This window comes from Tiliqua scincoides, chromosome 14 (assembly GCF_035046505.1).
Source record: "Tiliqua scincoides isolate rTilSci1 chromosome 14, rTilSci1.hap2, whole genome shotgun sequence".
In the NCBI taxonomy this organism is placed as follows: Eukaryota; Metazoa; Chordata; class Lepidosauria; order Squamata; family Scincidae; genus Tiliqua; species Tiliqua scincoides.
In genome coordinates this window covers 7,546,355-7,573,800 of record NC_089834.1, presented here as the reverse complement: position 1 = coordinate 7,573,800, position 27,446 = coordinate 7,546,355, and the positions used below count along the sequence as shown (strand labels likewise).

Genomic DNA, 27,446 nt, shown 5'->3' with positions numbered 1-27,446 from the left:
GCTTTGTGCAAGGCCTTTTATAGGCCTTGAGCTATTGCAAGACCTTCATTCATTCATATAAGTTCATCTTTAATATATTTATTTATGTAAATCTATGTAAATTTATTCAAATTTGAAATGTAAATTAACTTATTTTTCCCTGGCCCCCGACACAGTGTCAGAGAGATGATGTGGCCCTCCTGCCAAAAACTTTGGACACCCCTGCTATACACTAATGAACGCACTATTCTGTGTTTCGTGATATCTCAGGCTAAACGTATCGACCCTTTCCAGCGCTGCGTATGGAATCCCAAAGTCCCAATCTCGCCACCCAATCACCACCCACCCGGTTTGCTATTTGGTTCCCAAACTGGGCACTGCGGCAAACTCACAGGATGTCCTTGGCGGCCTTTTCTCATCACCGCCATCTCGAATCGTGTGAGATTCAAGACGGTGGTGCCCGGAAAAGTTGGGTACCACCATCTTTAATTGTACAAGATCTTCTGTGATTCAAGCCTGGGAGAGCCAGGCGATGGCACTGTGACCGCAGGGTGCTGTGATCATGGTAAGCTTGAGAACCGCTGGGTTATAACCTTTTAAAATATGGAAATATCAGAAAGACTACCTTTCCCCCCCCTCCCCTCCCCTCAAAACAAACAAACACAAAGAAATTCAGGGCATTGAAAACATTAGCAGATTCCCACAGGAAAAATTCCAGCAGAATTCAGCAATTCTCCTGTTCCCACCCCATGTCACTTGCATTTCCATCACACATTGCAGGAAAAACAAAATTGATGTTAGGAGATCACGCAACCCATTGCCACCATTGCCAGCCCCAGTACACAAGCTCCCAGAGGCAGGCTAATCCCGGCAACTGGTCTTGAGCCAAGACCAAAAATGTGAGTTTTTGCAATCGCTTGTTGAGCAGCGAAAACTTGGTACCCACGGAGAGGGTGGGGGGAGATGTCAGGTATACCAGAAATAAATCTCTCTAGGTACATCTGGCAAATCTACTGGGGACTTAAAACCCAATAGCAGGTGTGCAACCGTAATTATGACTGCAGAAGTATTTGACACATCCAGGTGTGCTCCTGATCAAATATATTTGAATCCCTGTTATTCTTTTCGAAATTCCATTCCTACCAGGTGCCCACCTCGCAAAGGAAAGCGAGATTAAAGAATCAGACACTTTTCTTCAAAGTGCTGACACGACACCCCTACCTTGTGCGTCAATTGTTGGGATTCTTTCGCTACCACGTCACTTTTTTTATAGCAAGCTTGCGATCGGCGAGGCCGCTGCGGCATGTGTACTTGAGCCCGTGTGTGAACGCGGCATTTCAAAGGGCGCCACTTGAAAGTGAAGATGTATATTGAGAAATATGCCTTTTGTATTGATGATTATTGTGTGTTTTTTTGTGTGTGTGTTAACTGAATGATGTATGATGGAACCTGGGGCCAAACCTTATGTGTAACCTGTGTTCTACCCACCCAAAGTTAAACCTATTTCCTTTCCTGTATCTGTAATAAATAAATAAAATATAATTAAAAAAAGAAAGTGAAGATGTAAAGAGCCGTGTGTCAGGACGGACCAATCTGGTCCAATGTTTCCCACTGTTTCCCACTGTGACCAATCAGATGCTGCTGGAAAGTCCAAAAGCAGGAGGTGAAGACAGCCCCTCCCCAACCTGTTGCTCCCAACCTGTTGCTCCCCAACCATTGCTCCCCTGCAACTGGTATTCAGAGGAAAACCGCCACCAACCTTGCAGGTAGCTCACATGACCAGTAGCCCTTTATAGATGTGTCCTCCACAAATGTGTCTGATAAGCCACCTGAGCTAGTGCCCATCGACACATCTTGTGGCAGTGAATTCCACAGACTAATGACGCAGGAGGTGAAGAAGTACTTCCTTTGACAGTCCTAGAACTCCTGCCAAACAGTCTCATTGGATGACCCATAGTCCTAGAGAATCTTTCTCTCTCTCTCCTTTCCACTGAACATATACAGGTTGGACCCCAGCATCGCTATGGGGTGAACATGGGAGGAGCAAGGAACTCCGCGCAACCCAAAACGGGGTTTTCAGCACCAAAAATCGTGCTGGGAAAAGGTGTGCTTTGGCCACAAAGAAGTAAGAATGCCGATTTTGGCTTTTTTTTGGTTTGGTTTGGTTTTTAAAGTGATTTCAATTTGAACCCTGGTATCTGCTTGAATGCACAGTGAATCAAATCCAAGGATCCCGGATCCACAGATACAGGGGTCCAATTGTAACTCCCAGTCCTGTCCTTTCAATGCCTTTTTTGTAAGCCAAGAGACACAATACAACTGCAGAACTGCATTCACCTTAACAGATCCAGGCTGGCTTCACTATGCGCTGGGAGGGCTTAGTTGTTGAACATTAAGCGTATCTGTTTACAGTGCGAAGGGTGTGACACAAGACAACACACCCATGACCAAAAAGGCGTTAATGGCGCTACTGAAACTAGAGAGACTTGTTTGCATGTTTTTATTGACAACGCTTATATCCCATCAAGGGGGCTGGTGTGAGCTAGAGCACTGGCTCATGCAGATGACATAGAAAAGAAAGCGCAAAGCTCCTTACCATGCTTTTCGCATGGTTCGGTCAAACCCAGAAGTGCAGGGTTTTATTTCATTAAAATTTTTTTGATTTTATTGATTTTACTGAAAGGGACGGAATATGCAGGAAGTCCTGCGCGTCTGGCTTTAAGGACACCGCACAGAGAGCAAGATAAAATGGTGGGTGGTTTGCTTCTGGCTCAGAAAAGCATCAGGACACATAAAGACTCCAGGATTACGTTCCTTTGGAACATCAAGACACATGAAGACTCGTTCCTTCCAACCAATTTTCTTCCTTTGAAACCTACCTTCTTTTCCAACAAACGTCAGCCTGCAAATTAATTAGGCTCAATATTCTAACTCCACAGACCTAGAGTCAAAACCAGAATTAACTTAACCAGGGAAAATTGTTTTTAAGCTTCTCTCCTCTTGGGCTGGGAGACTGAGAAAAAAAAAATGGCACTCCGCTGTTACCTTTGAACAATTTAAAGACAAAGACATTAAGAGCGTCATCTAGAGAAAGACGATTTTTAATTGTCCGTCTATGTGACCGCACTTGTCATTACCTGTGTCTTGATTGGCCAAGTTTTTTGTTTTTTTTAACAGGCTGGAAACAATAACTGCTGCCAGCACCCGTTTTAACACAGACACCAAACAGACACTAATGACCAGTTCTTCCATTCATTCAAACATCAACCCCGCCCTATGCAGAACTATGAGGGTGGGAAATAAAAAGAGAGACTGAGACAGAGGAAAGGATAAAATTTCTATTTTATGCATTCAAGACCACAGTTAAAGGTGTGTGCTGAAATTCCATCCCTATTTACCAGGTTAGCCACAGTTACCAAAATGCAGTCTGGCTAGAAACCAGAAATGTGGGTTTCTACAATTATATTATTACACTTTTATTCGACACTTCCTCCTAGGAGCTCAGGCCAGCATCATTCATTCATTCATTCATTCATTCATTCAAAAGACTTATATTCTGCCTTTCCTAGGTTCAAGGTGGAGTACAGTTAGAAAATAAAATACAATCATAAAAACATAAGAATAAAAAAGATCTTAAGCAGGGTGCCAAATGAGGCTCTCCTGGTAATGTGAAAAGCAGCCACCAATCCCAACATCATCACCTACTGCTCCCACACTCCCCAATTTGAAAAAGAAGATAGGAATAAAGGCAGGAGGGGAGAGCGGTTTGGAGGTTAACACTAACCATAATTTGTCAGACTGCAAACCATGGTTTGCAAGGAGAAGAAGGAATGGGAGGGAAGACAGAAATAGAAGAGTCCACACCAGTGGCATCACTAGGGTTTGCGACACCCACTGGAGGGAGGCCAACATGGCACCCCTATGATGTGGGTAGGGCAATGCCCCAGGTAGAGGGCATGGTGAGGTACCATTGCCCCGCCCTGCTGCTATTTTGGCTGTAACTTTTGATAGAACCCAGTCAATCAACTTCCTTTTTCTCCAAAAACCAGAACAAAAACCAGAATATGGGATATGAGCAAAAACCAGGATATGGGATATTTTGCTTGGAGTAAGGAACGTCCTGAAAAGCTAAAAACACCCTGTATCAATATGCAACTTTTAAAAAAAAATTGGAATCCAAGCTGGTGCCTCGAGGACCGCTTCAAATGCTTCCATCTGTGGGTCGTGAAGTTTCACTATAACTATTTTCCATATGAAAACACACATTCAGCATGGGAGCCCAAGAAAGACTGATGGTAATTATTTTTAGGACACCAAGTTAGCATATGGATCTCATTGCCACTTATATACTTTAGCCGCCCAAACCAAAAAAGCTATTAATCAATATGTACACCCCATATATTAGCATAAACATCCATCATTCTAGTACTCCCAGTGTGTCACCCCTGGTAATTCCCCCCACCAGTCTTTCATACTGACACATTTGCTTTCAGCTATCAGCTGGTTAACCTCTCGGTTTGGGGTGCAGAAATCCGCTTGAGCAAGAAGGCTTCAGAAGACAGCCAGAATAGCATGGAAACATGCAAATGCCCCCCCCCACCACCACAACCACCGCTCCCCAAATTGGAGCGAGACACCGAAAAGCCCCGCATTTGGCATGGCTCGTTGCATTGGCTTTGAAACGCAAAACGTTAAAAAACGGCGGAAGCTGGATGGATTTTTTTATTTTTCATATATGGGTTCAACTTGCTTGATTAAGGGGATTTGGGGGGGGCACAAAAGAAAAATGCAGCTGTTCTGTTTTATGAAGCCATAAATTGCCTGATTAAAAAAAAAAATGCGAGGATGAATTTTAAGAAAGCCAAAACAAACCTTGCAATCGTTTCAATTTCAATACACAGGGCTTGTTTGCGGGGCATCCCTGACTCAGATTAAATCAGTCGTCAATGCGAACGAAAAGCACATCTTAACCTACACCAGTCACAACTGGGATACAGTCCAACAGCAGGGGCAAACACATGCACACAGAGACAACACATTAACCATCGGACCATGGTACAGCTGTCATGTGCACACACAGCACTCCAATCGCCTGAATTATCCGATACCTGCTCCTAGCAAGTCACTGCCCCCTTTTTGCCCCCTTTGGGAATGCCACATGAAATACGCATGGCTGCACACTGTTACAGTTGTCATTCTTAAGGCTCAAGTGCCTTCCCCCTGATCTCTAGCAATAAATCTCTGACAGCAAGCTGAGCACAGTGCACAAGTTGGCTAGCTATGGGCTGCATGGTGCCTTCTTGTTCATGCGCACATAATGGCAAATCTATGAGTTTCTCCCCCCCCCCCAAGACTCTTATCATGCTTGAAACAATGGCTGGTTGGCAACCTTCAGTCTCGAAAGACTATGGTATAAGCCTACAGCACCTGGTATTCCCAGGCGGTCTCCCATCCAAGTACTAACCAGGCCCGACCCTGCTTAGCTTCCAAGGTCAGACAAGATCGGGAGATAGTGTTCAGTATAGGGAGATGGTTGGCAACCTTCAGTCTCGAAAGACTATGGTAGAAGCCTACAGCACCCAGTATTCCCAGGCGGTCTCCCATCCAAGTACTAACCAGGCCCGACCCTGCTTAGCTTCTGAGATCAGACAAGATCGGGAGATAGTGTTCAGTATAGGGAGATGGTTGGCAACTTTCAGTCTCGAAAGACTATGGTAGAAGCCTACAGCACCTGGTATTCCCAAGCGGTCTCCCATCCAAGTACTAACCAGGCCTGACCCTGCTTAGCTTCCGAGATCAGACAAGATCGGGAGATAGTGTTCAGTATAGGGAGATGGTTGGCAACTTTCAGTCTCGAAAGACTATGGTAGAAGCCTACAGCACCTGGTATTCCCAAGCGGTCTCCCATCCAAGTACTAACCAGGCCCGACCCTGCTTAGCTTCCGAGATCAGACAAGATCAGGAGATAGTGTTCAGTATAGGGAGATGGTTGGCAACTTTCAGTCTCGAAAGACTATGGTATAAGCCTACAGCACCTGGTATTCCCAGGCGGTCTCCCATCCAAGTACTAACCAGGCCCGACCCTGCTTAGCTTCCAAGATCAGACAAGATCGGGAGATAGTGTTCAGTATAGGGAGATGGTTGGCAACCTTCAGTCTCGAAAGACTATGGTAGAAGCCTACAGCACCTGGTATTCCGAGGTGGTCTCCCATCCAAGTAATAACCAGGCCTGATGCTGCTTAGCTTCTAATATCAGACAAGATCATGAAGATCTATCCAGGTAGTTGGGAGGGTGCAAATGAAACAAAGATGAGATGAGCATGACGGGGGTGGAATTGTGAACTGCGGATACCTAAAACTGCTGAAACAGAGTCTGTGGATTGGGGGGGGCAAGTTTGACTGCACTTTAGCACTGAACTCCAGGGTTTGACATGATGCCAAACCTCTGTCTGCCATCACATTTGAATCAAGTATTCCCAGGCGGTCTCCCATCCAAGTACTAACCAGGCCTGACCCTGCTTAGCTTCTGAGATCAATATTCCATGAGCATAACTGAATGTTTTGTGTGTGTGTGGGGGGGAGAAACCAAGGTTTTTTTAAAAAAAGAATTGGGGTTGAGAGCAAAGGAATCCCTTGATGGATTGATTTTCACATTTTTATGTCACCTTTCCTCCAAGGAGCTCAGGATGGTGTACACAGTTCCTCCCTTCCTTGTGTCTTCACAACAACCCTGTGAGGTAGGCCAGGCCAACAGTGATTGGCCCAAGATTACCCGGGAAGCTTCATGGCTGTGCGGGGATTTTAAACTAGATCTTCCAGGTCTAAGTCCAACTCCTGAACTGCTACACCAGCCTGGTTCTCCATCTCAATTCCAAATCAAGGGGAGAAAATTTTTGCCTGTCACTAAACAGAGCACATAGATCTGGCACAACAGAAAAGCTCTAACCGCCCAATTCTAAACCAACTTCCCACGTGAAACAGCCCCAAGGTAACAAACATTCTCCTTACCTTGAAGGGGCCTCCAGAACTGCCCCCACCACTACAGGATGCAGCACATGTACTTTTGGCATGGTTGCATCAGGGCCCGAAAGCTAGTTAAGCTTGGGCCGTCGCAGATAAACAGAACACCAACAGAAAAATATTTCCAAGTATCAATTTTATTTATCTGCATATGAAAATTGCTTTCCACAAACGCGCAAGACCATCGCAACTTAAAAAAAAGAATGAAACACCTTATTTGCATTGGTTGTTTAACTTGCCACATATAGCTCTGGATAATGCCGTCCAAATGCTCTGGGTGAAAATTAACATTTAGAATACAAGGGAATCTTCTACCCGGTGGTTCTCAAACTTTTGAGAACCAGGACCCACTTTTTGGAATGACCATCTTTTGGGACCCATTGGAAGTGCTGTGATGTCATTAACCTGGAAGTGATGTCATGGTTGGAAGTGACACTGTCCATTTAGGCTTCAGACCTAAGCCACAATCAGTCAAAGGCTCCCCACTAAACAGAGAGCTTGTGCTGGAAGCTCAAAAGTCAAAGCAGAACACAGACTTGGATCCTTCTCCAACCACACAACCCTTCCCCTTCCCAGTGTCCCACCTTCCCAACTATTCAGGGCAAAGCACTTGGCCTCTCTCCCCACCGAGAGCCCACCCTGCCCAGACACCCTGTGCCCTGTATTTTCAGCTCTGTATTTTCAAAGGTGGTCAAGCTAGGTGCTACGCGACCCACCTAGCGGGTCCCCACCCAGAGTTTGATTCAGAATATAAGAGCATCTTCTTCACAATGGAAGCTTCATAGCGAACCCTTCTAGACCTTAGATTGACCCATCCAAGCTGGACTGACCCAGCTAAGAGTAGGCAGGGAATCAGCCCGAGTCTGTGTACCAGAAGGCTCAGATCAGGGGAAACAGGCGCATCCGATCCCCTAAATGAGATCCATGCCCTCTCAAAGAAGTTCACAGAAGGATTTTTCAATCTTCCTGCAAAGGTAGAGAAAGTAAACAGGGACAAAGTCTAGTGGAGGCAGGAGTGTGGCAGGTAGATTCATCTCTGGACACTAAGGCTGCAATCCTATCCACACTTTCCTAAGTCCCATTGAATACAATACAATATTGAATACAATAGGGCTTACTTCTGAGTAGATATGTATAGGATTGTGCCCTAAGGCTCAGAGGCAAATTCAGGTCTGCCACACTTGATAAATCGTGGCAACTAACAGAACACTGATAAGCCGGGGACAACGGAAAGGTTATTTTCCAGGGCTTCCCAGTTCAGCCATGTGGAGTCATCTGTCAGCTTCGGATCAGACAGCCCGGCCCCCTTAATTAGGGGTAAGGGAACATCAGGCACAAACTTCATGTATCCACCAGCAAGATCAGGCTAAAAATGTCCTTAGACAGCACAGGTTTAATTAAACACCTTCCAGACATTTTAGCAGACATTTCCTGAAATAATCTTATTCTCTCTTTCTTTGTCTTTTTTTTTCTTTTGCTCTGTTTTTTTGTTTAATAAGGGGTAAAAAAAAAAAAACTGACAGAGAAGAAGTATATCAAGTTGTTGCAATATCTGAAATTCATCAGGGCCAAACTGCAATTAAGGACTCCGTCATTTTCAGCAATTTAAAGCTCCACTTCACGGGAACACTAATTAATTCTAGACAAATATTTTTCCCATGACAAACTTGCTTCTCCTTTTTTTTTTTTTATAATCGCTCAATTTATTCCCTTCTAATTACTCTTTAATTAATCTAGCCTTAGTATAACGTTATAGTCTTTCTTGGCAGCCCACCAGGAAAGACGGTAAGCTGATTGCAATTTCGTTGTGCAATACGCCAACCCGCAAATGCCAGTTTCAACACCCCATTTATTTATTTGTCTGTTCTGTTACTTTCCTTTCCCCCCCACAGGGCATACGAGCATGATACATGATAAATGGCTGATATCGTTCTCTCCTCCTAGAGGCAAGTGTGCTGCAAGAAAACCGCCTGGCTTTCGACTTCAGCAAGAATGGTGCATTTTGTACCCAAAATGATCCCTCTTTGGGAAAGAAGGCCACTGCAAAAATTGCAAATAAAAACCAAACTTTCCTTCTGACATAAGCACAGCTGACCTCAACAAAGGACAACCAGATGTCATAACCGCAAAAGAGGACCAGGCACCCCAAAACGTAGGACATCCAAGAAAAATGTAGGACAGGACAAAATAAAAGCTAGAAACACTCATGTATTGATTTCATTTGGTTCATTTAAACCCAACCTTTAGAAGCCCATGGACCACTGAAGCAAAAATTGGAATTGTCATGGGCCACTTGTGGCTGTGAAGAGTCTGGTCTTCGCCCTGTCTGGTGGTCTGTCTCCCAAGCACTCCCCCATGGATTATTGGAGAGGACGGAGAATGGCCTGACCACAGCCACAGCTGACACTTCAATGGTTGTGGCTGTGGGTAGTCCATTCTCTGCCCTCTTTGGTGGTCCACGGGAGATTACATAAGAACATAAGAACAGCCCCACTGGATAAGGCCATAGGCCCATCTAGTCCAGCTTCCTGTATCTCACAGCGGCCCACCAAATGCCCCAGGGAGCACATCAGATAACCTGCATCCTGGTGCCCTGCCTTGCATCTGGCATTCTGACATAGCCCATTTCTAAAATCAGGAGGTTGCGCATACACATCATGGCTTGTATCCCGTAATGGATTTTTCCTCCAGAAACTTGTCCAATCCCCTTTTAAAGGCGTCCAGGCCAGATGCCGTCACCACATCCTGTGGCAAGGAGTTCCACAGACCAACCACACACTGAGTAAAGAAATATTTTCTCTTGTCTGTTCTAACTCTCCCAACGCTCAATTTTAGTGGATGTCCCCTGGTTCTGGTGTTATGTGAGAGTGTAAAGAGCATCTCCCTATCCACTCTGTCCATCCCCTGCATAATGTTGTATGTCTCAATCATGTCCCCCCTCAGGCATCTCTTTTCTAGGCTGAAGAGGCCCAAACGCCGTAGCCTTTCCTCGTAAGGAAGGTGCCCCAGCCCCATAATCATCTTAGTCGCTCGCTTTTGCACCTTTTCCATTTCCACTATGTCTTTTTTGAGATGCGGCGACCAGAACTGGACACAATACTGGATCAATGGAGATTGATCACTCCCAGCGTCTCGCTGTGCATGGAAAGGGGATTTTTTTTCCTGAGACCTCGCGGACCACTTCTCAGAATCTCGCAGACCACCAGTGGTCACTGGACTACAGGCTGCAAACCAGTGATTTAAACACTATATTCCTTATTAGTAATTTTAAAACTATATTACATACAATCTATTAATTACAAGGAGGTTATGCGCTGTTTGCAGGGGTCCACTCACATGGAAAAGGAAGACATCTAAGTTATTTTCCAGGACATGAGGCTAAAAAAAAAAAAAAAAAGACATGACCTGGAAAAAGAGGACATCTGGTCACCATGACCTCAACTTAAGGACAAGCCTATTTCTCAAACCACAAGTTTCAAAGTCCTTTCACCACTAGGAAAGCATGTTGTACTATTGGGGTGGTGTCCGGGGTTGACAAGGTAAGGCATGGAGACAGTCTATACCACATTCTCCTCTCCTCCACACTTCCTTTCAAATCCGGGAGGCAAAGATAGGCAGAAAGAAGAGGATGGCAGGCACCCCCTGCCAATCCACTACCCAAGGCGACTGCCTCAGTTGGCCTCATGACTGGGCCATGCCCAAGACTAAAATTCTCTATGAGAACTCTCAGCATATTTTAAAAACTGCAGTTCCAAGTGTTATTTAGGGGAAAAATCACGATACCCAATCTGGTTTTAAGTCAAGCTAGCAAGAGATGTAACTTGAAACTGCTCTGCTGACAGACTAAACCCATTCCTTCAAACCTGGCATACCTTCCAATTGCCTCTCATTCCTGGGGCTGCCCCTATTTTGCTTTTTGGGGAGATTCTGGAGATATCCTTAAACGCATTTTTTAGAATGCACATACTTTTTCCTTTCCACCTTCCCAGAACTGTGTATCCAGGATGATATGCTGAAGATGCAGTGACTCTATACCAGAGGTAGCCACACCGTGGCTCTTTGACACATAATGCACGGCTTGCGGAACTCTGTTAGCTGAACTCCTTTCTTTGCATCACAATTAATATAAAAGGTAAATAAGAAATTTTCAAGCTCTATAACTATTCAGCAGGTATAAACCGAGAGTGCACAGGATTAATCTTACGTTTTAGATTTAAGTAAGTTCAGGGTCAGGAAATATATTTAAAAATTGAAGTGCTGCTTAAATACTGCAGCTCTCAATACCTGAAGTCAAACAAGGTTAGCCACCCCTGCTCTATAACAAACAGCAGTGGCATTAGAGATTGGCCAGGTTGTACGTACCTGGGTGCTCTTTGGGGACCATGCCCAAAAGAGCACTCACCTGGCCTGGTTGATCCCTGGATCTTCAGTACTAGCAATACCAATAGCACCCAATGCCCCATTAGGAGTGGGTGGGAATGCCAGGGGGACAAAATGTATGGTTTTCCCCAGGGCCCCCAGCTACCTAACACAGGGTTTCAACACCTGTGGTTTTTCATATCCATGGAGCCCCTATGGATGACAAGGGACCGCTATAATATTTTTATTTACAAGTAATATTTATTTTAATTTAATTTATTTGAAAAAAAAACAACTTGATTCATTTCTTGTAATGAGGCAGCACTAATGAATGCATAGCCTCAAGGCTTAAGGGGCTTAGTTACGTGAACCAGCCTTCACCTGCCCCTCACTACCCATCATTGATGGACTTGGGGGGAAAAAATACAGTCAGACACTGAGCTCCCTATATTTACACCAGCTTGCAAACTGCAGGAGCTTGGCTGTTGCAGGGCAATTAGCAGCTATCTTGCAAACTGCAGGAGCTCAGCTCTTTGCAGGGCAGTTAGCAGCTACCTGATTTTTGAATAGCCTCAGGGCTTGAGGCAATGAGTTATCTAATCTTCCCATCACCCATGCTTTCACTGGAGGCTCTGCAAGACCCACCAGTCTGAGAAATGCTGCAATAAACAACGTCAGGCAGTGGAATGGTGTGTAGGGAGCACTGGTGTGAGAACAAAGGTGCTAGCAATATATAAGAATATCCCACTGTGTGCAGGAGAGACTGTAGTTTAGCAGTAAGAGGTACACTTGGGTGAAGGTCTTCTCCAAATCTTAACCAGAGCTAAGAGACTAGGGGCCAAATCCTATCCAATTTTCCACTGCCAATGGGGCATGCACTGCATCTTGTGGTGGGGAGGCAATCATAGAGGCCTCCTTAAGGTATGGAAACTTTTGTTCCTTTACATTGGGACTGCATTGCGGCTGCACCGGTGCTGGAAAATTGGATTGGGCCCTTGGAAACATCATTTTTTACCGCCAGGCCAAACACTCGCAGAAAGCCATCGTGAAACTAAAAGTGGTTTCATTGCCGAAATTCCAAAGCGCCCTCTCATATGTACCCCAACTTGAACTTCCAGCCTTTGAATACGCTCTGAATAGCCCCTTATTGTGCTATGCCGGATTGCTGGCAGGAACCAACCTGTCAATCGTTCATCGGATAATCAGATCACCTCGTGTTCCAACCACATTTATGAAGGACGTTCACCAGCGCTGTTACTCAAACCAGAAAAATCTAGATCAAAGTATGACCAAGCCTACCACACAATGGGAACGTTATAAATGTTTAAACACTGGTGAAAATACCTCCATTGTCCCAGCGCATTAAAAATTGAAATCCGCTTCTCGATTGTCCAATGCCACCGTATTCCTCCGTGGCTAACGGGGTCAGGATTGCTTAGAGAGTGGGAGCTGGCATCTGGTAGAAGGGACATCATTTGAAAACTCAGAGAGTGGTCTGAGTAGTTGGTATAGGAGTTTGAAGTAAGCCATATCAATTCTTGTTGCAATCTGGGAACTACTGGAGGCTCATCAAACTATCTCTGCCTGATCACACCATTTTAGTTGGAGTGAACATGGAGTATAGTTGGAGTATAGAGCTCAGATTATCTCTATTGCAGGTTGGGAATCCTTTATCCAAAATGCTTGGGACCAGAAGTGTTTTGGATATCAGATTTTCCCATAGTTCAGAATACTGTACTTGCATATACCTAACGAGAAATCTTGGAGGGTGGGCCCAAGTTTAAACACAAAATTCACTTATGTTTCATATACACCTTATATACACAAAGGCTATAAGTAACTTTAACCAATAGTTTTAAAAATTTTGTGCATTTTGTGTGACCCGTGCCTTGAGATTTTCCACTTGGGGCATCATGTCGGAGCTCAAAAAAAAGTTATGGTTTTCAGAAAACTTTGGATTTCAGAATTCTGGATCAGGGATGCCCAACCTGTATTTGGATAATTTTTTTCCCCTCTCCTACCTAGTTCACTGTGATCCGAGCTTTCATGGCTACCTTTTTAGATCATATTATTTCTACGCAAATTATTGTCTTTCCTGGCTGTCAGCACCCCAGTCTAAGCTTGCTGAAGGAAGAGCCAAAGTTATCTAAAACCACTTCACTTCCAAGAGGAGAGCAGGCAGAGCTAGAAGAGCGAAGAGAATTACCATTGTAACCGGGACAGGAAGGAGTCCGCCACGGCTTAATCCACTAACCGCCAAGAGCCGCCATTGAACCAAGTCAGTAATACTCATGTTGACTTTGCTCCAATCAGATTCTCTGTGTGTAATTCAAACTTTGGAAAAGAAAAAAAAACAAAACCCATGACAATTTACGGAAAGGGGATTAATTTAGTCATTTTTCCCCCCAAATCAAAGACTTATTTCATAGCTTCATCCCAAATCCTGCATATTGTGGAGGATCCCTTTCGCCTTTGAAGACTTAGTGAATGATTGAAGCCTCAACTTTCTGAGAAACAGATAACACAAGCCTCGTAATCTGACTCTAAGCCAGTGGATAAAGGCAGTTTGTTTCCTCTTAGCCGGTCTGTCAACACCTCCTCAGTAATTAGTCCTAATTATTACAAAGGGCTAGCCTCTCGTTCGCATTATTAAATCAGAAATTGTCTCATAGCCAGGGATCTGTCAACGCCGGCCAGACCAGCGACCTTCGATTTCATTGAATTTTCTATCAGTATCTACCTCTGGACAAGCCGAGGCAGTAATTTCGGCAGCGGCTTCAAAAGATGGAGATCCCACCATGGAATTCCAGGGATGCATTAATGTACACACCCACATCTCGTGACAGGACAGCAGAGCGAAAAACAACTGACCTTTGCATTGTTCTCTGGGCATAGGGAAAACACACAAACACACTTTTATTTTGTGCAAAATAACTTTTAGAGCAGTGCTTCTCAAACTGTGAATCGGGACCCACTAGGTGGGTTGCTAACCAATTTCAGGTAGGTCCCTATTCATTTCACTATTTTATTTTCAATCTGTTAGACTTGATGCTACCGTGGTATGTGACTGCATATGGGGAAATCTTACAGGTTTGTACTTTTAACAGGCTACTCTGTATATGCTTTTAGTCAATGGGACTTAGTACTGGGTACACGTAGATAGGATTGCAGCCTAGGATCGTTAAAAATTTTCCATGCTTGATGATGTCACTTCCGGTCATGACATCATTTCCAGTGGGTCCTGACAGATTCTCATTCTAAGAAGTGGGTCCTGGTGCTCAAAGTTTGAGAACCACTGTTTTAGAGAGTTTCGAACAGACCTCCGCAGGGAAACCGTGACAGAAAACTATTGAAGGTGAGACACTGTTTGGCTCTGGATAGGATGTTGTGTTTACAATCCAATCAGATGTGCGTCTCCTGCCTTTCTCCAGAGAACCGTTGGGGTCTGGGAAGGGGATGTCTGTGTCTTTATTTTTTTTTTTTAATTTTTAATTTTTTTGGCTTAGTATGTATAAAAGAAGGCTTTGTGATTGTTACTTCTTACGAGGCTTTGTCTCGTAAGATTTCACCATCTCATGTAAATTAGACTTGCGACGCTGGAAGAGATTATCACAGAGCTACTCCGAAGCTGGCATCAAATATGCTGAAAAAAATTTTGTTTGTTTTTTTTAAACTAGTTAAGAGGAAATGTTGTTGGGCAAGAGAGGCTGAATCAAAAATACTTGGAAGGAAACACTGTCTGCAATTCCTAGCGAGGCTCGGGCTACAATGGGATTTTTCAAAATTTTCAGTACCATCAACCAACCATAAATTCAACATGCAGTTAGGTAGATTTGAAACAATTTAACCCATTTTTGCCTGGCCTACAGGTGTACACATTCAATCCCTATTCTGTATATGCAATGTTGGGCAGAAATGGTTTACATCAGTGGTTCCCTACCCGGCTGGGACCGTGGACCATCACGCCCACACTTGGGTCCATTGCAGACTACCAAGTGTGCAGACACGGGAAGACATTGTGACGGCACAATGATGTCATCACACCACCTCCAATGGCTGCTGGACTGCCCCAATCTCGGGCCAATTTGAGCCAAGGGAGAGCCCAAACTGACACCTGCAACATCACGGGTTGGGGACCACTGACTTAAATCAATATGCTTGAGCACACCTACCTCCAAAGATGGCCTACCCATAAGGTGGACTGAAGCAGTGGATTATGAGTGGTAGAGAGGAAAAGAGACACTCTAGGCCACCACTCTCCTCTCCTCCACTTCCTCTTCTCAATTTCAAACCCAGTAAAGGCAAGAAGAGGAACAGCCACACCAGCATGTGTACTGGTGTTCCACTGGAAAAAAAGTGGAGGACATTTCACACCTCAACGCAGGTGGACAGAAGCTTGTGAGCAAAAAGCAGTGCATAAAGAGATTCTTTCTTATGCAAAAATGGAGCTGTACGAAATAAAACCTGTACGAAACCTGTACGAAATAAAACAAAATTCACCTGCTTGGAAGGGGAAGCCCTTTATGCAGATTTTGTTATGAAGGCTGCTGATTTTTCCACAAACTCGAACACTACAACACGGGCCACAATAAACACACCAGACAACTAGATCCCCTCACAAGCCTTGCAGGCGCGCAAAAGTCTTCATGAGCAGGGTTGATGTGGGGCAAACTCTGCCAAGCATATTAGATCTGTTAATACATTTTTCATGGATGAGGTTAGGGAAGGTTTATTTTATTCCCATTCACATAAATCTACCAAGGATATATTTGGAAAATGCCCAAACATTTGTTTCTGGGTTATGAGTGTTATTATGTTCCCAATAATGGTTGTTTTTTTTTAAACATAATTTTGAGACAGTTTAAAAAATGCATGTGAGAGTTGATGTCTAAGTTATTAAAAAATAAATGCTCTCTGACATCACCCACATCAGCAAAATCCATGGGTAGCCACTTCACTGATGGGAACATGACAAGACTCTTAAAATTAATTATGTCAATCAGTGGTGGGCAACCTGTGGCCACATGGGGCCCATCAGAGTTCTACATGAGACTCCCCCCCAGACATTTTTATTTACCCTGCCAATGCGCAGGGTTCTCAGGTTCCCCCATTATATTCATTAGATATGCAAGGGATCAATAGAGGGATGTTCTTTTCCCTCTCACACAACACCACAAGCAGGGGACATCCACTAAAATTGAGTGGTGGGAGAGGGAGAACAGATAAAAGAAAACATTCCCTGACCCAGTGTATAATTAATCCATGGAACTCCTTGCCACAGGATGTGGTGATGGCATCTGAAGGCCTATAAGCCTTTTAAAAAAAAATTGGCTAGATTTAGGGAGGAAAGGTCCATCACTAGTTACAAGCCATGATGGGTATATACAACCTCTTGGTTTTAGAAGTAGGCTGCCTCCGAAGACCACATGCAAAGGTGTGGCAACAGGTGACTTGTTGTCTTGTGTGTTCCCGAGGCATCTGGTGGGTCACTGTGAGATACAGGAAGGTGGGCCCTTAGCCTGATCCAGCAAGGCTCAAGAATATAATACTAGAGTCTGAAAGGGTCTTGGAAGTCATCTATTCCACCCTCTTGCTCAGGGCAGGTGAATACAGCGCCTCCTACAGGTGGCCAAGCGGTTAGTGAACGTGCCCAATTTCACTATTGCAGCCACTGGGTTTAAGGAGGGCCACTCATGCAGCCCACTCACTAGCCAAGGCTCCCTAAACTGATACAGACAATGATATTTGCTTTCATGTTAGCAAGATTATACACAAGGGACTGAAAAGCCAAGCTGCCTTCTATAACCTTCAGCAAACAACAACTACAGGGAACTTCAGCTCTCAGCCCCCGCTCGCTTATTGGCACAGGTTTACGATTTGGCAATGCTGCGTCTTTTAAGTAAATTGGATATTTTGTACATTAAACGCATAGTTTATGGTTAATTGCCTTTGTCGAAGCCACCATTGTAAAAAATCTTTATGAAACTTGGCTGGTTTTCATGGGCTGAAATTTTTAGGTATTATTGCTGGTTCTGCAATACCCTGGGGTAGGGGGGCCCGGTATGGAATGCCGATCTTATTACAGGTCTCTCTGCTAAGTAGCGCGGAGGACTTATTTGAACCCAAGCCTCTGTGATCGCTCTTTGCTGTGCTCGGGGCTTTTGGATTTGTTATGGCCTTGGGGGGCAGGCAAATTAAAAAAAGGGAAAAACTAAACATCCCCTAAGACATGGTACCCAGACTATTTCACCAAAGGGGACAACATTCAATCCATCATTTGAAACCCTTTGCATATTCCGCGGCAATCATCACCCTCTTTTTTTTTTCCAGAACGCACGCAGAGTCCCAAAAATTGCTATGAGGTTGGAGGAGGGTGCAGGTAGACTGGGGTGGGGGGGAGCCTAATGCATAAAAATCAGCAACAAGATCAGACGGATGACACATTAAAATTATATTAAAAGCAATTATCAGAAAACAAGACTTTCTCTAAAATATTTCACACGGGCCCAGAACGTGCCTAGAGGCTTGGACCTGCCGGGAGACGGCATGTAGCTGCATGGCCCTCTGAAAGGTTTCAACTCCACAAGCTTCTGGCTGTCTTGCTCGGAGAAAGTGCGCGTCCATTTGAAGAACTAGTCGTCGTCCCCCGTTACACCACGCCAGCTGGGCTAGCCATTGAATAAAGGGGAGTCCTAAGAGCCTTGCAGGATCAGGTCAAAGATGCACCGAGTCCAGCATCTTCTGCCCCACAAGGGCCAGCCAAGGGCATCCCAAGAAGCTAGAGCTCTATGGCAGACCACGTGCTTTGCATGTATCCCCCCTCTGTCTCAGGGGTGGATTACATGTTAGTACATTTATAGTCTGCCTTTCTTCCATCAAGGAACGCAAGAAGGCTGCAATCCTACACACATGTCCCTACACATGAATGGGAATTAGCCTTCAGCACAGTGGGACTTAGAGCCCAATCCTATGCATGTCTACTCAGAAGTCAGTCCCATTATAGTCAATGGGGCTTACTCCCAGGAAAGTGTGGCTAGGATTGCAGCCTTAGTGTCCAGAGATGGGTCTACAACAGGGGTGTCCAAAGTTTTTGGCAGGAGGGCCACATCGTCTCTCTGACACTGTGTCAGGGGCCGGGGGGGGGGAAGAATTAATTTACATTTAAAATGTAGATGGGACTCATCAGCCTGGGAAGGCAGCTCATCTGAGAGAAGGAAAATTCTGACCCCAAACCTCTACTGCCTTGTGGCTACATCCAGTTATGGAAAAGGCTTCAGGAGTCAACCTCGAGGCAAAATCTGGAGCCGGAGTCCCTGAGGCAGTTCATGGCTGAACACAGTCATGCTCTGGCAACTCCTGCGACGTCGCTGGAACCAACCGTATTGGCCTCTGCCTTTCCATTGGACCATTTCAGAGACGTGGAGAGGGGGGATTTGCTGCATGGGTAACAGCCTATCCTCCATACCTACTTTACCCCAGGCTTCGCGCACTGGAGAGGACACTCTGTTCCAGAACCACCATTCAGAGCATGACACCATAGTCTTCCGAGACTGAAGGATGCCAACAATGATGACAATTTGAATAAATTTACATAAGTTTACATAAATGAATATATTAAAGATGAACTTATATGAATGAATGAAGGTCTTGCAATAGCTCAAGGCCTATGAAAGGCCTTGCACAAAGCAAGACTGGCCTTTCCTTTGCTGCTGCTACTGCATTGCAGACGTGAAACAAGAAGCAGTGGAGGGAGCCCTCATCCCACAGCTCACACGAGTGGTCAAACAGTTGCCCTCATGCTGAGAGCAATTGCATCGGGCCAGTGTGGGCTCCAACAAATCTCCGGAGGGCCAGAGGCTCATTGGAGACTGGGGGCTCCCTGAGGGCCACATTGAGAAGCCTCGAGGGCCGCAAATCGCCCCAGGGCCCGGGTTTGGGCATCCCTGGTCTACAAGAAGAAGACTAGCATAGCAGAGAGGAAGGTTCTAGCTGACCTTTTTCTGCTCTGCTAGCATTCTTTCTGCAAGGGGCGGCTGGATTCTTTTTACACTGTGGAATATTCAGAACTGATCTCTTTCACCTGCCACTTGAAATGGTTTGATCTATCCTACTCTCTCACTCTCTCCTCTTTGGTTGCTGGTATAGAGCAAACCCAGGACAGCAGGGGCAATTGAGTTCAATGGCAGTGCTCCATTTTTCATGCAGAGGTTCAGTTCCTAGCAGGAACTCCAGAAAAACACTCCTGGTTGAATCCTGGCAGAGCTGTTCCCTGTCAGCGCCGGCAATTGTGAGCTAGACGGACCACCGGTCTCTGGCCCAGTCAAAGGCACCTTCCTGTGTTTCCCCAATGGCACGCTCTCCTAGCATCATGCACTTCCCTAGGAGAAAAGCTTGCAGCCTTTCAAGATGAAAAGGAAAATATTTCTTTACCCAGCAGTAAATCTGCCTGTGGAATTTCTTGCTAAAGGATACGGTGATGGCATCAAACCTACATGCCTTTAAGAGGGGATTCGACAGATTTCTAGAAGGCAAGTATCACAGGTTACAAGCCGTGATGGATTTGTGCAACCTCCTGTTTTTAGAAGTAGGCTACCTCTGAATGCCAGATGCAAGGGACTGGCAACAGGATGTAGGTATCTTGTTGTCTTTTGTGCTCCCCAAGACATCTGGTGGGCCACTGTGAGATACACAAAGCTAGACTAGATGGGCCTTTGGCCTGATCCAGCAGGGCTCTTCTGATACTCTTATGTTACGAAAACTCTTAGAGTAAGTCTTGTTTAGCTGAACTCATAGAACAGAGCCAAGTCTTCATCCCTACAGGGGGAATCCTAATTAACTTATCAACTAATTTTAATAATTGCTAATTACAGTGGATTTAAGAAGCTGATGCAACGCAAAGCAAAACACACCAACTAATCCATTTTCACCCACATCCGCCCTCTAATGAATCTTGGATTTTCGGGTGATCAACCAAACAACCATGGGTTTGTACAAGCTTATCCATTCCATGCCATAACCTCATTAAATCTTCACTAATCCTTGCTTTCTCCCACACCAGCTACCGTGAACTAGGTGAAAGCAAGAAGTGCATCATATTTACCAAGGACAGCCCTATTTCCCCCACTCAAAACCTGCCCCAGTGCATCTTGTCCCTGCAGGAAAAGCTTGCTTATTAGGGAAGAATGCGATAGCCCGTGTGATCGCTCGGTAGGCAGTCCTACTTGGTCAGGCCGTGGTTCCGGCACTGCACTGACTGCGAATTCATTTCCAAGCCCAATTCAAGGTGCTGGTTTTGACCTTTAAAGCCCTATATGGTTTGGGGCCAAGCTATTTGTGAGACCCCCATTTCCGTACAATCCGCTTCATCTCCTCCGGTCATTGGAGAAGGCCCTTTTACAACTGCTGTCACCTATGGAGGCCGGGGGGTCACAACAAGAAACAGGGCCTTCTCTGTAGTGGCACCACCCTTACAAAACGCCCTTACCCTTGACTCCCTCCTTAGAAGCTTTCCAGTGGAGCCTGAAGGCATTCCTTTTCAGACAAGCCTTTCGAGACCTCAGCCTTTTTTAATAAGATCAACAGGATTTTATAAGTTCTGCCCTTTCTTATAAGGTGTCTGCTGTTGCTCTGCTCTTGCATTTTACTATAATTGTTTTAAGGTTGTTTTAAATTAATTATGAGTAGAGATGGAGGAAAATGATTTTATTGTTCACAGATTTTGGTGTTTTCCAAAACTTAGAAGTGCAGAAATGGTGTTATGTGTTTTCGTTCAAAATTTACATTACAATTATAAAATTCTAATGGCTTTAAAAATGCACAAGGTGGGCGATATAGATGGTGTAGTATCAACAGATGCAACCACAGTAATTACCCATGCACCCTCCCGCATTAAACAATAAATAAAAGCCAAACAGTTTAATTTTTTCTCAGGTTGAGGTTTTTGTTTGTTTGTTTTGTTTTTACCAAAATGAAAAGTGCAGAAAGTGATGGTGTGTGTTTTTAATTCATTATCAACATTTTCTCCCATCTCTAGTCTTTTAGGTAATTTTGTAATTATTTTAATTGCGATTTTATGACTTTTTTTTGGTATTCTCTGTTTTTTTTTTATGATCTTTCCTAAGCTGCTTTGGATCCCCATACGGGGAGAAAAGAGGGGTTAAAAAAATACAGTAGATACATAAAATAAAATATTATTTTGTCGGCGCAATTTGCTAGCGCCATTCTTCCGGGTTCAACTGCCCCCTGGCCCAAGGAATTTTGCAACCAATTCTCAGATGCATTTATATACCAACCCATTCTACCTACCCAAAGAACGCATCCTGTGCCATGTGTGTTTTGCAAATGCTAGACATAGTTTATCTTCTCTGGCATTTTTGTAGCTTAAAAAAAAACCCACCCAAAACAGACGCTGTTGACTGTCATGTCTGTTGGAACAGGGCAAGACAAGCTATTGCAGAATAAATCGGTACTGCAAATGGAATGAAAGTTAAGTATGATTATCAGGCCAGGAACATTACTCATCCTTACGTGTAAACTCAGCTATTACACATACGAGATATGTTTCCGATGGCTTTGTTTGGGAGGATGGAGCGCTCCCAAGGAAGTTTATGGCTGGAAAAACTGGCTTCCCCCAAAATGGGAAAGGAAGCCAACAACTCCTTTTAATTGTTACACAGAGAAGCCGGGGGTTTCTCCGATTTCTTCAGCTAAGAAAAACACAGACGGACACATGAGAAAACATTGTCGCTCCCCTCCCATTACCAGCAGCTCCTGTGATGTCTGCAGTTGTGCTCTTCAAACCCACAGAACTATCAGTGAGAGCCTGTGAGCAGGGGTGTTGCTAAGGTGGTGTGGCGGTGTGGGCCTCACTGGGTGACCCACATGGGGGGGAGTGACATCACCACTAGCCAAAATTGTTAAAATCTTGGCATTTTTGAATACCATCACGTTATATATCATTTGATGCGTAATTTCATGCACATGCAATGAAAGAAACCGTGTTGAAATATCTCTAGTCCAGGGGTGTCCAAAGCTTTTGGCAGGAGGGCCGCATTATCTCTCCGACACTGTGTTGCGGGCCGGGGGAAAATAAGAATTAATTTACATTTAAAATTTGAGCAAATTTACATAAGTTTACATAAATTAATCTATTAAAGATGAACTTATATGAATGAATGAAGGTCTTGCACTAGCTCAAGGCCTATAAAAGGCCTTGCACAAAGCAAAGCTGGCCTTTCCTTTGCTGCCACTACTGCATCACAGACGCGAAACAACAAGCAGTGGAGGGAGCCCTCATCCCACAGCTCACACAAGAGGTCAAACAGTCGCCCTCACGCTGAGAGTAGTTGCATCGGGCCAGTGTGTGCTCCAACAAATCTCCGGAGGGCCAGAGGCTCATTGGAGACTGGGGACTCCCTGAGGGCCGCACTGAGAGGCCTTGAGGGCTGCAAGTGGCCCCAGGGCCGGGGTTTGGGCACCCCTGCTCTAGTCTATCAAAAGTTATAGCCAAAAAACCAGCAGGTGTGGGGTAATGGTGCATCACCACCAGAGAGGTTGCCCCACTCATTGCATGGGAGGAGGTCTATCATGGGAGTAACACACTGGCCTCCCACACTGGGTGAGACGTCACCGAGAAGCAGGCATCACGTACAAGAAGCAAAGGGGGGAGGAGAAGGCAAAGAGAAGGATGCATTTAAGCCTCTGAAGTTTCAGGTCCCCGATAGTCACTTCTTGTCTAAGCAGAAACTAGAAGAACAGCGGACTGATTTTGGCTTCTATGCTAGCATTAATGTTATACAGTGCTGCAGCATGGGGTCTGGAATCTGTGCATGTGTGGTGTATCACGCCCCACAGTTCAAAACAGTTTTATGAGGGCTTTGCAATCGGCAACATGTCATGGTTCCAGTCAGGGCTGGCCCATCCATGAGGCCGACTGAGATTGTCACCTCAGGTGATGGATTTTCAGAGGGGTGCCTCCAACCACTTCTTCTGCTGCTGTGCCTGTCCTTAAGAGCATAAGAAGAGTCCTGCTACATCAGGCCAAAGGCCCATCTAGTCCAGCTTCCTATATCTCAGAGTGGCCCCACCAGATGCCTCAGGGAGCACCCAAGACAGCAAGAGACCTGCATCCTGTTGCCCACCCCCCCCCCCAAACACCTGGCATTCAGAGACAGCCTACTTCTAAAACCAGGAGGTTGCTTTAACCCATCACGGCTTGTAACCTGTGATGGACTTTTCCTCCGGAAAGGTGTCCAAACCCCTTTTCAAGGCATCTAGGTCAGATGCCAACACTACATCCTGTGGCAAGGAGTTTCACAGGCTACTTACATGCTGGGTAAACAAATATTTCCTTTTTTCAGTCATCACATCCTGTGGCAAGGAGTTCCACAGATTAATTACAGGCTGGGCAGAGAAATATTTTCTTTTGTCTGTTTTAACTCTTCCGACACTCCATTTCGGCAGCTGTCCCCTGGTTCTGGTGTTGTGTGAGAGGGAAAGAACATCCCCCTATCCACTCTATCCATGCTCTGAATAATTTTGTATGTCTCAGTTATGTCCCCCCAGTCACCTTTTTTCTAGACTGAAGAGTGCCCCAATGCTATTGCCTTTCCTCACAACAGAGGTGCCCCAGTCCAGTAGTTATTTTGGACGCTCTCTTCTGCACCTTTTCCACTTCCACTATGTCCTTTTTGAGATGCGGTGACCAGAACTGTACGCTACTGAAATTTAAAAAAAACCAATTACCTCCTCCTGCACCCACCCTGACACATATCTGGGTGGGGGGGGGGTTCAGATTTCAAACACATATCTAAGCCAGTAATAAGTAAACTGATACTGCAAAAATCTCCATTCTAGATTTTCCACTGTCATTGGATTTTTCTTTTACAATCCCCCAGATCTTTCAAGGAAGAGCTGAAGGACTCTGAAAATGCATTCCACATCGACCTTTGGTCAGAGGGCACTTAAAATGCAGAGGATTTGTTCTACACCAGCTCGATGCTACAAATGGAAAAACCGAGTCTGAGACTGGATTGCTTTCCCTCACGCCTTTCAATCATAAAAAAAGCAATCGCTTGAAGTGTCTACAAGGACAGCCTCAAGAAATATGCAGGCAGTAAGCTTTTGGCTTAAGATCTTAGGCCGGAACAACAAGATCGCTTGGCAAATGCCTGTTTCTAGGCCCAAGGGCAGGGCGTCTGTGGGGGAAATTGGCGGGGGAGTGCTCAGCCCGGGCTCCCGCCAACCAAGTCTCCTCTCCTGCCATTACTTCCCCATCCCCTTTGCTGGGCTTATTTCTGGTCTCTGAGCTGGCAAGAGAAAAACTGGTTAAAGATGGTTGCAGAGGCACATGTGGGAAAGAACTGGGGGGGCGGGCTCAGTGATTTGACTGCCCTTTTTATCTGGGGGGGGGGATTCGTTCCAACCCTCAGTGGATACACAAACTCCCAGCCACTTCCAGTTTGACAAGCAAACCCCAGTATCCACAGCATCCACGGCAAGTCAAGTTGGATACCAGATGCCGGATAAGCAGATACCGGGGGCACGCTGTATTCCCCTACCCATTGGTTCCCCCAGGAGCACACACCATCTCGTCCACTGCTAACTAGAGGCAACTTTCCAGGAGCTCTTTCCCTACCCTATGCGGAGATGCCAGGAATGGAACCTGGGGCCTTGGAAGTGAACAGAAGGTACTTTCAGTTGCATCAAGGTGGGTCCTTGAGGCCCACCAGTTGCATCAAGGTGGGTCCTTGAGGCCCACCAGTTGCATCAAGGTGGGTCCTTGAGGCCCACCAGACGCGGGCTCAGCACCCACATTGAGTGAAATGCCTGAGTGCTGAACCTGTGAATAAGGAAGGCCCACTGTACACACTTAGGGCACAATCCTAACCAGGTCTACTCAGAAGTAAGTCCCATTAATCAATGGGCCTCCTCCCAGATAAGCATGAATAAATTGGAACCCTAGAATCACAGAGTGTTCAAGTTGGAATGTCTTAGAGGTCATCTAGTCATCTGCTCAGTGCATGGTTCGCAACCTTCAGTCTCGAAAGACTATGGAATAAGCCTACAGCACCCGGTATTCCCAGGCGGTCTCCCATCCAAGTACTAACCAGGCCTGACCCTGCTTAGCTTCCGAGATCAGACAAGATCGGGAGATAGTGTTCAGTATAGGGAGATGGTTGGCAACCTTCAGTCTCGAAAGACTATGGTAGAAGCCTACAGCACCCAGTATTCCCAGGCGCATACAGCTCTATAAAACCATTGGTGATAAGTGGCCATCCAGCCTCTGTTTGAAAACCTACTTCACTGGGAAGAAGTCCCATTGAATACAGGGGGACTTCAGCGCAGACAGGCCCAGAAGTGGACAGTTCAGTACATCAGAATTACCTAGTCCTCATTTCCATAGTGTTTTATCATGACTGTTTTGGGCTTCAACACCTTAGCTAAAACAGAGTAATTAGACATCTTGATGCTCTGCAATACAGTTGTGTGGGGTGGGGGGGAGAGAAGCCACAGGAAATCTGGTCCCATTTCCCTTCCTGCCCTAAGACAGGAAACCTAAGGCATCCCTAACGGATGCCTTTCCAGCCGTTCCTTGTGAAACTTCCAGGATAGGAAATTCCACAACCTCGTCAACTAAGTGTGACCCATTGACAGGAGCTGAAATGCACAAGGAGCAACCAGACCCTGAGCTAAGAAAGTGACATGCTATTTTTGGATTGCAAATCATCATGGTGCTTCTGAGATCATCTGGTATCATCTACCCTGTTCAGTCCACTTTCTATGCCTTATACCAGGGGTGTCCAAACTTTTTGGCAGGAGGGCCACTTCATCTCTCTGACACTGTGTCGGGGGGCACTTTTTAATATATTAGACTTGATGCTACAACTACGTTACTGCATTTTGGGAAGTGTTACGGACCTGTACTTTTAACAAGCTACTACGCATATTCTTTTAACAATGATAGTAAATGGGACTTGCTGCGGGGTAAGTGTGGGTAGGACTTCAGCCTAGGATCGTGAAAAATTTTCCTGCTTGATGATGTCACTTCCGGTCATGACACTACTTCCAGCAGGTCCTGACAGATTCCCATTCTAAAATGTGGGTCCTGGTGCTAAATGTGTGAGAACCACTGTAACATAGGTCTACAACCTATACTGTCACTTCCTCTGTTCATACAAAGCCATAGAGCAAGCTAAAGCTGCGTCGGACAGTGGCTAAGGGATGCAAGATCTTGTTGGACTAAAACAGGGGTCTCTAAACTTTTCGGCCAAAGGGCTGCATCAAATATGTGGCACAGTGTCAAGGGCTGGCTAAAAAACTAAATAAATACATTAGAGATAGGGAATGAATGGGCTCAAATACCCAGGATTTCTCCAAGCACCAACACAGCCCAAGAAATAAAGCACACACTTAAATGGATCCCCATTCCCTCATCCCACAAGTACAACTAAGGTTGTGTTTGGTCAACTGCGCCAGAGGCTCTCAAGAGATCAGAGGCTGGCCATGGGCCGGATAGAGCCTCTCCGCGGGCCGCATCTGGCCCCCCCCGGGCCAGGGGTTTGGAAACCCCTGGACTAAAAGAAAATAATGAAAGCATGATTGAGCTGTGTATTGCCTTGAATGCACGTTCCAGATTCACCGGTCTGAGGTCATCTCGATTTCTGGGAAGATTAAATAAAGGGAGTTTTCTCCACCCTTTCTCATGCGTGCCATAAAACAGATTTATTAGCAGGTTATGTTCTGTTTTCTCCTGGGCAGAAACAAGAAAAAAAAGGGGGGGGGAGGGAAATAGTGGACAAAGCTCATTTATTTTTACAACCAGGATTTTATTTCTAACCAACACTGAGCCAATCGTTTGGCCTTCCACTTAATTCTCCGGTCACTCTCTGAAACAGACTGTTTCACAGGAGGTAACTGCTCCAGCTGTCCATGTTTTGGAAAATCCTCCCCAGGTTTAGAGAAACATCCCTCTCTTTAATTAGAAAAGGAGGTGAGGGCCACAGTCCAAGAGCTGGTGTAGCACAGCAGCTGGGAGACAGAGCTGTGAATCAGCGTTTCCCTGGCTTGAATCGTACTTCTCTTCCCCT

General features: G+C 45.4%; 1 protein-coding gene and 2 pseudogenes across 1 annotated transcript in view; all 3 read right to left on the bottom strand.

The window, feature by feature from the left end:
- GNB1L (G protein subunit beta 1 like) overlaps positions 1–27,446 on the bottom strand; it is a 79,514-nt gene that overhangs the window by 39,908 nt on the left and 12,160 nt on the right. The window lies entirely within an intron of this gene.
- Positions 5,699–5,821, bottom strand: LOC136634775 (5S ribosomal RNA; annotated as a pseudogene).
- On the bottom strand, positions 25,418–25,540 carry LOC136634797 (5S ribosomal RNA; annotated as a pseudogene).